The sequence below is a fragment of the Pseudophryne corroboree genome, unplaced genomic scaffold (genome assembly GCF_028390025.1).
Source record: "Pseudophryne corroboree isolate aPseCor3 unplaced genomic scaffold, aPseCor3.hap2 scaffold_944, whole genome shotgun sequence".
NCBI lineage: Eukaryota > Metazoa > Chordata > Amphibia > Anura > Myobatrachidae > Pseudophryne > Pseudophryne corroboree.
In genome coordinates this window covers 60,054-72,679 of record NW_026970524.1, presented here as the reverse complement: position 1 = coordinate 72,679, position 12,626 = coordinate 60,054, and the positions used below count along the sequence as shown (strand labels likewise).

Here is a 12,626-nt window from a genome sequence, read left to right as displayed (position 1 = left end):
TGTTTTCACATTAAACAGACTTCCACATGCGAAAGCAGCAAGGATGCAGTGGCGTTAATGTTTCCTGGTGTCAACCTGTATTATTTCAGTAGACATTGAAATGAGGATGCATCTTGCTGCCTTTCCAATGAAGCAAGTTTAATTTAGTAATAGGTGAAAAACCATCCCTACAAAGATGTTAATCAGAGACTTGGCTTTGTGGACACTTTTCAGAGAACAAATTTGTTAGCATAAAAATAAAGCCAGAAAATGAAGAGCTGTTTAATCACTCAATTGGATTTTTTTGCCAGCATATTTCTTTTTCTCTGCAACTCACTGCTAAATTGTGCTTCCTAGCTGTTTTTATAAAATCACTAAATCAAATCTAACTCTGATTACATCAGAGAAGGCCAGGTACCCTACACCATAACAGGGGGTTTGAAATTTTGACTTGTCTACTTAAAGATCACCAAAATCTGATAACAAGGTCAATTAAGTCCCTGGGTGGGATTGAACCACCAACCTTTTGGTTAATAACCATACACACAGACTGATTGCGCCACAGCGACACTTTGCAAAAGTACATACTGACAAAGGCTAATAAGCATTCATCTAGAACGTTTCCTAGAAACATTTTAAAAAGTCAATAATGTGGAGAGTTTTTGTAAGATGTTTCTTCCATCAACCAATGAAGAAACACATTGGAACTTTCCCATGATAAGTGAGTGCTTCAGGACCTCTTGCACTTACATGTGCAGCAGAGTACTGTAATGGAAGCATGCTGGGTCCATAACCCAGAGGTAGGCAGATTGAAACTATCCTCTGCTATATGCATTTTTTTTTTGTTAATTAAAGTAATCCAAAACTGGGATTGATATTTTTGCTCTTTTATTTTTACTTAAAGTACAATAACTTTTACCATTTTAATTTGTTTTAATAGTATATTGACAGTATTGTTTTCTTTCAAAAATCCAATTAATTTTCTTTACCCGATTATTAAAATGGTAATTGACAAAAACAAACTACATTGTCACCAGAAGAGCAATACAAAATGTACAAGTGATATATTAAAATCATCTTTCCAGCTTGAATTTCAATGATGCATTGGGGCAACGATTTTGTGAGAAACATCTTCACCCTTTAATAAAGATTTTCTTAATTCCTTACCTGTGTGCTAATTAGATATCACCTTGTTTTCACATTAAACAGACTTCCACATGAGAAAGCAGCAAGGATGCAGTGGCGTTAATGTTTCCTGGTGTCAACCTGTATTATTTCAGTAGATATTGAAATGAGGATGCATCTTGCTGCCTTTCCAATGAAGCAAGTTTAATTTAGTAATAGGTGAAAAACCATCCAAGAGCTGTTTAATCACTCAATTGGATTTTTTTGCCAGCATATTTCTTTTTCTCTGCAACCCACTGCTAAATTGTGCTTCCTAGCTGTTTTTATAAAATCACTGAATCAAATCTAACTCTGATTACATCAGAGAAGTCTAAATACCTAACACCATAACAGGGGGTTTGAAATTTTGACTTGTCTACTTAAAGATCACCAAAATCTGATAACAAAGTCAATTACATCCCTGGGTGGGATTGAACCACCAACCTTTTGGTTAATAGCCATACACACTAACTGATTGCGCCACAGCGACACTTTGCAAAATTACATACTGACAAAGGCTAATAAACAATCATCTAGAACGTTTCCTAGAAAAACTTTAAAAAGTCAATAATCTGGAGTGTTTTTGTAAGATGTTTCTGCCATCAACCAATGAAGAAACACATTGGTACTTTCCCATGATGAGTGAGTGCTTCAGGATCTCTTGCACTTACATGTGCAGCAGAGTACTGCAATGGAAGCATGCTGGGCCCATAACCCAGAGGTAGAAAGATTGAAACTATCCTCTGCTATATGCATTTTTTTTGTTAATTAAAGTAATCCAAAACTGGGATTGATATTTTTGCTCTTTTATTTTTACTTAAAGTACAATAACTTTTACCATTTTAATTTGTTTTAATAGTATATTGACAGTATTGTTTTCTTTCAAAAATTCACTTAATTTTCTTTTTTGTGTGCTAATTAGATATCACCTTGTTTTCACATTAAATAGACTTCCACATGAGAAAGCAGCAAGGATGCAGTGGCGTTAATGTTTCCTGGTGGTAGTGGGGGACTGTGTTTGTGCTTTCCTCTGGTCAGCTCTGGTAAAAGTCAGATTTCTTTGTCTCAGATCTTCCTCTAGCCTTGTTCTTCTTTCGAGAGTTCCCTTGTGCTGCCTCAGTTGGATCTCCTTCACTTGACAGGGGGGTACCCGAGCAGCGACCCTCCCCAGCACTAGCCCAACTCCTACTTACCTGCCAGGTGAGATACTATGATCATGAAGGTGCTTCTCCCAGGGAAAGGCTCACCCATTGCACTCTGGGTGTGCTGCTCCTGCGATTTCCCCAAATGTGGGAAACTTGACTGCATAATTTGTGTTTCCCCTGGTCGGCTCTCGTATAATTCAGATCTCTTTGTCTCAGGTCTCTCTCCAGCCTAGTTTGCTGTCTGTTTCCACTTCTCTTTTCTTAAACCGCTCCCTTCTATGCCCTTGCGCACCTTAATTAAATCTAACTCTGATTACGTCAGAGAAGGCTAGGTACCCTACACCATAAGAGGGGGTTTGAAATTTTGACTTGTCTACTTAAAGATCACCAAAATCTGATCACAAGGTCAATTACATCACTGGGTGGGAACCTTTTGGTTAATAGCCTATGTAAGTGCAAGAGATCCTGAAGCACTCACTCATCATGGGAATGTACCAATGTGTTTCTTACAAAAATTCTCCAGATTATTGACTTTTTAAAGTTTTTCTAGGAAACGTTCTAGATGAATGCTTATTAGCCTTTGTCAGTATGTACTTTTGCAAAGTGTCGCTGTGGCGCAATCAGTTAGTGTGTATGGCTATTAACCTAAAGGTTGGTGATTCAATCCCACCCAGGGACGTAATAGACCTTGTTATCAGATTTTGGTGATCTTTAAGTAGACAAGTCAAAATTTCAAACCCCCTCTTATGGTGTAGGGTACCCGGCCTTCTCTGATGTAATCAGAATTAGATTTGATTAAGTGATTTTATAAAAAACAGCTAGGAAGCACAATTTAGCAGTGGGTTGCAGAGAAAAAGAAAAATGCTGGCAGAAAAATCCAATTGAGTGATTAAACAGCTCTTCATTTTCTGGCTTTATTTTTATGCTAACAAATTTGTTCTCTGAAAAGTGTCCACAAAGCCAAGTCTCTGATTAACACCTTTGTAGGCATGGTTTTTAACCTATTACTAAATTAAACTTGCTTCATTGGAAAGGCAGCAAGATGCATCCTCATTTCAATGTCTACTGAAATAATACAGGTTGACACCAGGAAACATTAACGCCACTGCATCCTTGCTGCTTTCTCATGTGGAAGTCTGTTTAATGTGAAAACAAGGTGATATCTAATTAGCACACAGGTAGGGAATTAAGAAAATCTTTATTTAAGGGTGAAGATGTTTCTCACAAAATCGTTACCTCAATGCATCATTGAAATTCAAGCTGAAAAGATGATTTTAATATATCACTTGTACATTTTGTATTGCTCTTCTGGTGACAATGTAGTTTGTTTTTGTCAATTACCATTTTAATAATAGGGTAAAGAAAATTAAGTGGATTTTTGAAAGAAAACAATACTGTCAATATACTATAAAAACAAATTAAAACGGTAAAAGTTATTGTACTTTAAGTAAAAATAAAAGAGCCAAAATATCAATCCCAGTTTTGGATTACTTTAATTAACAAAAAAAATGCATATAGCAGAGGACAGTTGCAATCTGCCTACCTCTGGGTTATAGGCCCAGCATGCTTCCATTGTAGTCCTTTGCTGCACATGTAAGTGCAAGAGATCCTGAAGCACTCACTCATCATGGGAAAGTACCAATGTGTTTCTTCATTGGTTGATGGAAGGAACATCTTACAAAAACTCTCCAGATTATTGAATTTTTAAAGTTTTTCTAGGAAACGTTCTAGATGAATGCTTATTAACCTTTGTCAGTATGTACTTTCGCAATGTGTCTCTGAGGCGCAAACAGTTAGCGTGTTCAGTTGTTAACCAAAAGGTTGGTGGTTCAATCCCACCTAGGGACGTAATTGACCTCGTTATCAGATTTTGGTGATCTTTAAGTAGACAAGTAAAAATTTCAAACCACCTCTTATGGTGTAGGGTACCTGGCCTTCTCTGATGTAATCAGAGTTAGATTTGATTAAGTGATTTTATAAAAAAAACAGCCACGAAGCACAATTTAGCAGTGGGTTGCAGAGAAAAAGAAATATGCTGGCAGAAAAATCCAATTGAGTGATTAAACAGCTCTTCATTTTCTGGCTTTATTTTTATGCTAACAAATTTGTGCTCTGAAAAGTGTCCACAAAGCCAAGTATCTGATTAACACCTTTGTAGGGATGGTTTTTCACCTATTATTAAATTAAACTTGCTTCATTGGAAAGGCAGCAAGTGATGTCATCCAAGCAGTGGGTCAAAGTTGGCTTCAAACCTCGTCTGCTTATGAAAAGAGAAAAGGGGTATGCAGGGCATGGCGGCCTTTTGCGGTGCTTGGATGACCCCTAGTTCGCATTAAATAATGCAGTCGAGTTTCCCACATTTGGGGAAATCACAGGGGTCAGCATACCCAGAATGCAATGAATGAACCGCACCCTGGGAGAACAGTCTTCATGACCATGGCATCTCCTATGCAAAATAAGTATGATTTGGGATAGGGCTGGGGAGGGCCGCTGCTCAGGCACATCTCTGTCAAGTAAAGGAGATTCAACTGAGGCAGCACAAGGGAACTCTCATCTGGGGACAACAACTGCAGGGAGAACACATATTTTCAGATGAACATGGGAGGGCAGAAGGCTGCCTAATACTGAAGCACCCCCAAACAACAAACCAAATGCAACAACTAGTGCAAGCATTCCTGGGGGAAGGCCTGCAGCAGATGGATTTGCATATGGCGATGTCATCCAAGCAGTGGGTCAAAGTTGGCTTCAACCCTCGTCTGCATATGAAAAGAGAAAAGGGGCGTGCAGGGCATGGCGGCCTTTTGCGGCACTTGGATGACCCCTAGTTCGCATTAAACACCTCCACCCTCCGTCGGTGTGGGGCTCATGTTGGCTATGCCCCAGCCCCTGAAGCATTCAAGCTGATTTCTTGCAGCAGCTGGGCACTGTAACAGCTCCAGAGCTGCTCTGTAAGGCAAGTAAAAGGGTGTGGGCCCTGCAGCACTACCTGTAGTTCGCATTGTGCGAGACCCCTAGTTCGCATTAAACACCCCCACCCTCCTTCGGTGTGGGGCTCATGTTGGCCATGCCCCAGCCCCTGAAGCATTCACGCTGATTTCTTGCAGCAGCTGGGCACTGTAACAGCTCAAGAGCTGCTCTGTAAGGCAAGTAAAAGGGTGTGGGCCCTGCAGCACTACCTGTAGTTTGCATTGTGCATTGGAAGGCACAAAGTAAGCAGACAGGAGGAGAAGTCAGGATAGTGCACAAGGGTATAGACGGGAGGGGCTCAAGAAAAAAGAAGTGGAAACAGACAGCAAACTAGGCTTCCAATGCACAATGCAAACTACAGGTAGTGCTGCAGGGCCCACACCCTTTTACTTGCCTTACAGAGCAGCTCTGGAGCTGTTTAATCACTCAATTGGATTTTTCTGCCAGCATAATTTTTCTCTTACGTCCTAGAGGATGCTGGGGACTCCGTAAGGACCATGGGGGATAGACGGGCTCCGCAGGAGACATGGGCACTTAAAGAAAGACTTTAGATCTGGGTGTGCACTGGCTCCTCCCTCTATGCCCCTCCTCCAGACCTCAGTTTACTACTGTGCCCAGAGGAGACTGGGTGCTTTTCAGGGAGCTCTCCTGAGTTTCCTGACAGAAAGTATATTTGTTAGATTTTTTTATTTTCAGGGAGCCTGCTGGCAACAGACTCCCTGCATCGAGGGGCGGAGGGGAGAGATGCACACCTACTTCTGTGAGTTGATAGGCTCTGCTTCTTAGGCTACTGTACAGCATTAGCTCCAGAGGGATCGGTACGCAGGTCTCACCCTCGCCGTCCGTCCCAGAGCCGCGCCGCCGTCCCCCTCGCAGAGCCGGAAGATAGAAGCCGGGTGAGTATGAGAAGAAAAGAAGACTTCAGAGGCGGCGGAAGACTTCATGATCTTCACTGAGGTAACGCACAGCAGTAAAGCTGTGCTCAATTGCTCCCATACACCTCACACACGGCAGTCAGTGTAAGGGTGAAGGGCTCAGGGGGGACGCCCTGGGCAGCAATATAGACCTCTCTTTGGCAAAATAAATATATATGCAGCTAGGCACTGTATATATATATATAAGAGCCCCCGCCATTTTTTTACTATATTTGAGCGGGACAGAAGCCCGTCGCTGAGGGGGTGGGGCTTCTCCCTCAGCACTCACCAGCACCATTTTCTCCACAGCACCGCTGAGGGGAAGCTCCACGGACTCTCCCCTGCTTATACCACGGTAGAAAGAGGGTCTTAAAGAAGAGGGGGGCACATAATTAGGCGCATATATATATGGAAATACAGCGCTACTGGGTAAACATAAAATTATTGTGTTTTTTTCCTGGGTCATATAGCGCTGGGGTGTGTGCTGGCATACTCTCTCTCTCTGTCTCTCCAAAGGGCCTTGTTGGGGAACTGTCCTCAGATAAGAGGATTCCCTGAGTGTATGGTGTGTCGGTACACGTGTGTCGACATGTCTGAGGTAGAAGGCTCTCCTAGAGAGGAGCAGGAGCAAATTAATGTGGTGTCTCCATCGACAACGCCGACACCTGACTGAATGGATATGTGAAATGTTTTAAGTGCTAATGTAAACTTATTACACAAGAGATTAGACAAAGCTGAAGCTAGGGAACAGTCAGGGAGTCAACCCATGCCTGTCCCTATGTCGCAGGGACCTTCGGGGTCTCAAAAGCGCCCACTATCCCAAATAGTTGACACAGATACCGACACGGATTCTGACTCCAGTGTCGACTACGATGATGCAAAGTTACAGCCAAAATTGGCTAAATGTATTCGATATATGATTATTGCAATAAAAGATGTTTTGCACATCACAGAGTCCCCTGTCCCTGACACGAGGGTACACATGTATAAGGGAAAGAAACCTGAGATAACCTTTCCCCCCTCACATGAGTTGAACGAATTATGTGAAAAAGCTTGAGAATCTCCAGACAAAAAGCTGCAGATTCCCAAAAGGATTCTTATGGCGTATCCTTTCCCGCCAATGGACAGGATACGGTGGGAATCCTCCCCTAGGGTGGATAAAGCATTGACACGCTTATCCAAAAAGGTAGCGCTGCCATCCCAGGATACGGCTACCATCAGGGACCATGCTGACCGCAAGCAGGAGGTTACCCTAAAGTCCATTTACACACATTCTGGTACCTTACTCAGACCGGCAATTGCGTCGGCCGGGGTTGTAGCGCGGTGGCAGCATGGACAGATACCTTATCAGCAGAGATTGAGACCCTAGATAAGGATGCTATGTTATTGACCATAGGGCATATAAAAGATGCTGTCCTATATATGAGAGATGCTCAAAGTGACATTAGTCTACTGGGTTCTAGAATAAACGCTATGTCGATTTCTGATAGACGAGTCCTATGGACCCGGCAATGGACAGGTGATGCCGACTCAAAAAGGCATATGGAGGTTTTACCTTACAGGGGTGAGGAATTGTTTGGGGAAGGTCTCTCGGACCTAGTCTCCACAGCTACAGCTGGTAAATCAAATTTTTTGCCTTATATTCCCTCACAGCCTAAGAAAGCACCACATTATCAAATGCAGTCCTTTCGATCACAGAGAAACAAGAAAGTACGAGGTGTGTCCTTTCTTGCCAGAGGTAAGGGCAGAGGGAAGAAGCTGCACAACACAGCTAGTTCCCAGGAACAGAAGTCCTCCCCGGCCTCTACAAAATCCACCGCATGACGCTGGGGCTCCGCTAAAGGAGTCCGCCCAGTTGGGGGCACGTCTTCGAGTTTTCAGCCACATCTGGGTTCATTCGCAGGTGGATCCCTAGGCAATAGAAATTGTTTCTCAGGGTTACAAGCTTAAATTCGAAGAGGTGCCTCCTCGCCGGTTTTTCAAATCGGCCCTACCATCTTCTCCCCAGGAAAGGGAGATAGTGTTAAATGCAATTCACAAATTGTATCTTCAACAGGTGGTGGTCAAGGTTCCCCTGCTTCAACAAGGAAAGGGAAATTATTCGACCCTGTTTGTAGTCCCAAAACCGGACGGTTTGGTCAGACCCATATTAAATTTAAAATCCCTGAACCTATACTTGAAAAGGTTCAAGTTCAAGATGGAATCGCTAAGAGCGGTCATCGCCAGCCTAGAAGGGGGGGATTTTATGATATCTCTGGACATAAAGGATGCATACCTTCATGTACTCATTTATCCACCTCATCAGGCGTACCTAAGATTTGCGGTACAGTATTGTCATTACCAATTTCAGACGTTGCCGTTTGGTCTCTCCAGAATTTTCTCCGAGAATTTTCACCAAGGTAATGACGGAAATTATGGTGCTCCTGCGAAAGCAAGGTGTCACAATTATCCCGTACTTGAACGATCTCCTCATAAAAGCGAGATCAAGAGAGCAGTTGCTGAACAGCGTATAACTTTCACTGAAGGTGTTACAGCAACACGGCTGGATTCTCAATATCCCGAAGTCGCAGTTGGTTCCTACGACTCGTCTGACTTTGCTTGGGCATTATTCTGGATACGGACCAGAAAAGGGTTTATCTTCCGATAGAAAAGGCCCAGGAACTCATGACTCTGGTCAGGAACCTATTGAAACCAAAACAGGTGTCAGTGCATCACTGCACTCGAGTCCTGGGAATGATGGTGGCATCATACGAGGCCATTCCCTTCGGCAGGTTCCATGCGAGGATCTTGCAATGGGACCTACTGGACAAGTGGTCCGGGTCACATCTACAGATTCATCAGTTGATCACCCTGTCCCCCAGGGCCAGGGTATCTCTCCTGTGGTGGCTGCAGAGTGCTCACCTTCCAGAGGGCCGCAGGTTCGGCATTCAGGACTGGATCCTGGTGACCACGAACGCGAGCCTCCGAGGTTGGGGAGCAGCCACACAGGGAAGAAATTTCCAAGGTCTTTGGTCAAGTCAGGAGACTTGTCTTCACATCAACATCCTGGAGCAAAGGGCCATATACAACGCCCTATGTCAAGCGGAGACCTTACTTCGCGACCAACCAGTTCTGATCCAGTCAGACAACGTCACCGCAGTAGTTTATGTAAACCGCCAAGGCGGCACAAGGAGCAGAGTGGCGATGGCGGAAGCCACCAGAATTCTTCGCTGGGCGGAGAATCATGTAAGCTGTCAAAGTCAGAAAAATATCACGATGCACACTGCCATATTTGCACCTCATATGTGTCCCTGCTGCGCATGCGTGCGCTCTCCCGTGCGTGCGCATACTCGCTGTTGCGGGCACCCGCAGGCGCACGGTATGCGCATTTACGGTAGAGATTGTGTGCGTCTAGCGGGCGACTCTTTCGTTACATATTTTCACCATATAATGCATTTTGTAGATTATGGTCCCTTTGATAGATTCTGAAAGTTTAGTTAATGTAGTATGTTCCTGGACAGAGAGATCCCTCATTGTTTGATACGAAGGGTCAGACAGGAGTAATACAGTGGTGTTTAGTATCCATCGGAAGAGTATTTAATTAGCAATATTCCGGTGTTGGTTTGAAGCGGATCAATCGCTCGTGCGAATAGTTATGGACATAAGAAGTTTATGAACATTTACTGTATTTGCACTTACTTATCCATGCGGCGGGAAACCCAGTTTCCCTCCCACCTGAGCTGTTGGAAATAGTCACAGCCCACCTGTATGAATCAACCTATGACCTTTTGTTATAATGCGAAGACGAATTCCTGTGTCCAATGAACAATGAGATTGTAGGGACCATTGAATTGTATTGTGTGTGGGGCATAAATAGACAGGCCGATCACATCCAGCACTCACTCTTCATCGGTTATCATTGCTGAAAATCGGGAGCTGGATGTCCAGAGGCGCATGCGATCGTTTCCTTTGTGCGTAAGTTTTCTCCGTAATCATATTGTCTTTTCTTGTTATTATGGGCCATATCTTTCTCTCTCTCTCTTCTCTTTCTCTCATTTTCTCTTAAACGTACTTGTATTGTATTTACTGTGTAGTTACCTGGTTAGTTAGTCTATGTTATATTGTAGTGTATGACTTGTATTGTATTAATTCTTTTGCAAGTATAACATTCATAATATATATATTAGGCGTTGGACCCTAAGCACGGTATTTGTGTATTTCTTATAGTGTTAAGTATTCTCAGAGCGTCGGTGACGCTCGAACAGCTTTTGAGTTAATAAGGTTATACAGTGTTGCATTTACACCCTATCTCTACACTAAGGTTTTACAGCAAATTACATTGTTTGTGGTTTAGACATAAAGGTTTAACATTGTGAGCGTCGGCGCCGCTCGTGATCTCCTCGTGGTCTCGAGCGTCCGCTACGCTGATAGCGTAGCATTACGGTAGTCGCTCACCTATAAGTGTGCCCGATACCAACAGCGTATTCTCGTGAGCGTCTGTATCGCTCGAGCAGCCCGCTCCCGATACAGCGTCCGTTACGCTATAGCGAACCATTACGTTAGTCAGCAGCCAATAGCGTGCCTGCCTGTGATCTCTTGGCCGTGAGCGAACGTGACGCTTGAGCGTCTCGACCACGGCTAAGCGAACGAAGGACACTAGAATGAAAATTTTAAAGCCTCCTATTAGTGCTTCATCTACACGTTATAGCCCTTAATTTTCCAATGCCTATCTCTTTGCAAAAGAGAGATATCGGCAAGGAAAAGCTGTATTGTACCTTTGCAGTTTTCTCCCAAACGAAGGACACTAGAATGAAAATTTTAAAGCCTCCTGTTAGTGCTTCATCTACACGTTATAGCCCTGAATTTTCCAATGCCTATCTCTTTGCAAAAGAGAGATATCGGCAAGGAAAAGCTGTATTGTACCTTTGCGTTTTTCTCCCAAACGAAAGACACTAGAATGACAATTTTAAAGCCTCCTGTTAGTGCTTCATCTACACGTTATAGCCCTGAATTTTCCAATGCCTATCTCTTTGCAAAAGAGAGATATCGGCATGGAAAAGCTGTATTGTACCTTTGCATTTTTTTCCCAAACGAAGGACACTAGAATGAAAATTTAAAAGCCTCCTGTTAGTGCTTCATCTACACGGTATAGCCCTGAATTTTCCAATGCCTAGCTCTTTGCAAAAGAGAGATATTGGCAAGGAAAAGCTGTATTGTACCTTTGCATTTTTCTCCCAAACGAAAGACACTAGAATGAAAATTTTAAAGCCTCCTGTTAGTTCTTCATCTACACGTTATAGCCCTGCATTTTCCAATGCCTATCTCTTTGCAAAAGAGAGATATCGGCAAGGAAAAGCAGCATTGTACTTTTGCATTTTTCTCCCAAACGAAAGACACTAGAATGAAAATTTTAAAGCCTCCTGTTAGTGCTTCATCTACACGTTATAGCCCTGAATTTTCCAATGCCTAGCTCTTTGCAAAAGAGAGATATTGGCAAGGAAAAGCTGTATTGTACCTTTGCATTTTTCTCCCAAACGAAGGACACTAGATTGAAAATTTTAAAGCCTCCTATTAGTGCTTCATCTACACGTTATAGCCCTGAATTTTCCAATGCCTATCTCTTTGCAAAAGAGAGATATCGGCAAGGAAAAGCTGTATTGTACCTTTGCATTTTTCTCCCAAACGAAGGACACTAGAATGAAAATTTTAAAGCCTCCTGTTATTGCTTCATCTACACATTATAGCCCTGAATTTTCCAATGCCTATCTCTTTGCAAAAGAGAGATATCGGCAAGGAAAAGCTGTATTGTACCTTTGCATTTTTCTCCCAAACGAAAGACACTAGAATGAAAATTTTAAAGCCTCCTGTTAGTGCTTCATCTACACGTTATAGCCCTGAATTTTACAATGCCTATCTCTTTGCAAAAGAGAGATATCGGCAAGGAAAAGCTGTATTGTACCTTTGCATTTTTCTCCCAAACGAAGGACACTAGAATGAAAATTTTAAAGCCTCCTGTTAGTGCTTCATCTACACGTTATAGCCCTGAATTTTCCAATGCCTATCTCTTTGCAAAAGAGAGATATCGGCAAGGAAAAGCTGTATTGTACCTTTGCATTTTTCTCCCAAACGAAAGACACTAGAATGAAAATTTTAAAGCCTCCTGTTAGTGCTTCATCTACACGTTATAGCCCTGAATTTTCCAATGCCTATCTCTTTGCAAAAGAGAGATATCGGCAAGGAAAAGCTGTATTGTACCTTTGCATTTTTCTCTCAAACGAAAGACACTAGAATGAAAATTTTAAAGCCTCCTGTTAGTGCTTCATCTACACGTTATAGCCCTGAATTTTCCAATGCCTATCTCTTTGCAAAAGAGAGATATCGGCAAGGAAAAGCTGTATTGTACCTTTGCATTTTTCTCCCAAACGAAAGACACTAGAATGAAAATTTTAAAGCCTCCTGTTAGTGCTTCATCTACACG

The 12,626-nt window shown here is 42.7% G+C and overlaps 1 non-coding gene and 1 pseudogene across 1 annotated transcript; one reads left to right on the top strand and one right to left on the bottom strand.

Moving 5' to 3' along the window:
• The first annotated feature begins 2,328 nt into the window (after positions 1-2,328).
• Positions 2,329-2,491, top strand: LOC135047956 (U1 spliceosomal RNA). The gene has a single exon (XR_010239919.1). It is a non-coding gene; the product is annotated as a U1 spliceosomal RNA (small nuclear RNA).
• Positions 2,492-4,572: 2,081 nt separating this feature from the next.
• LOC135047985 (U1 spliceosomal RNA) lies at positions 4,573-4,751 on the bottom strand (annotated as a pseudogene).
• Between the last annotated feature and the right edge of the window lie 7,875 nt (positions 4,752-12,626).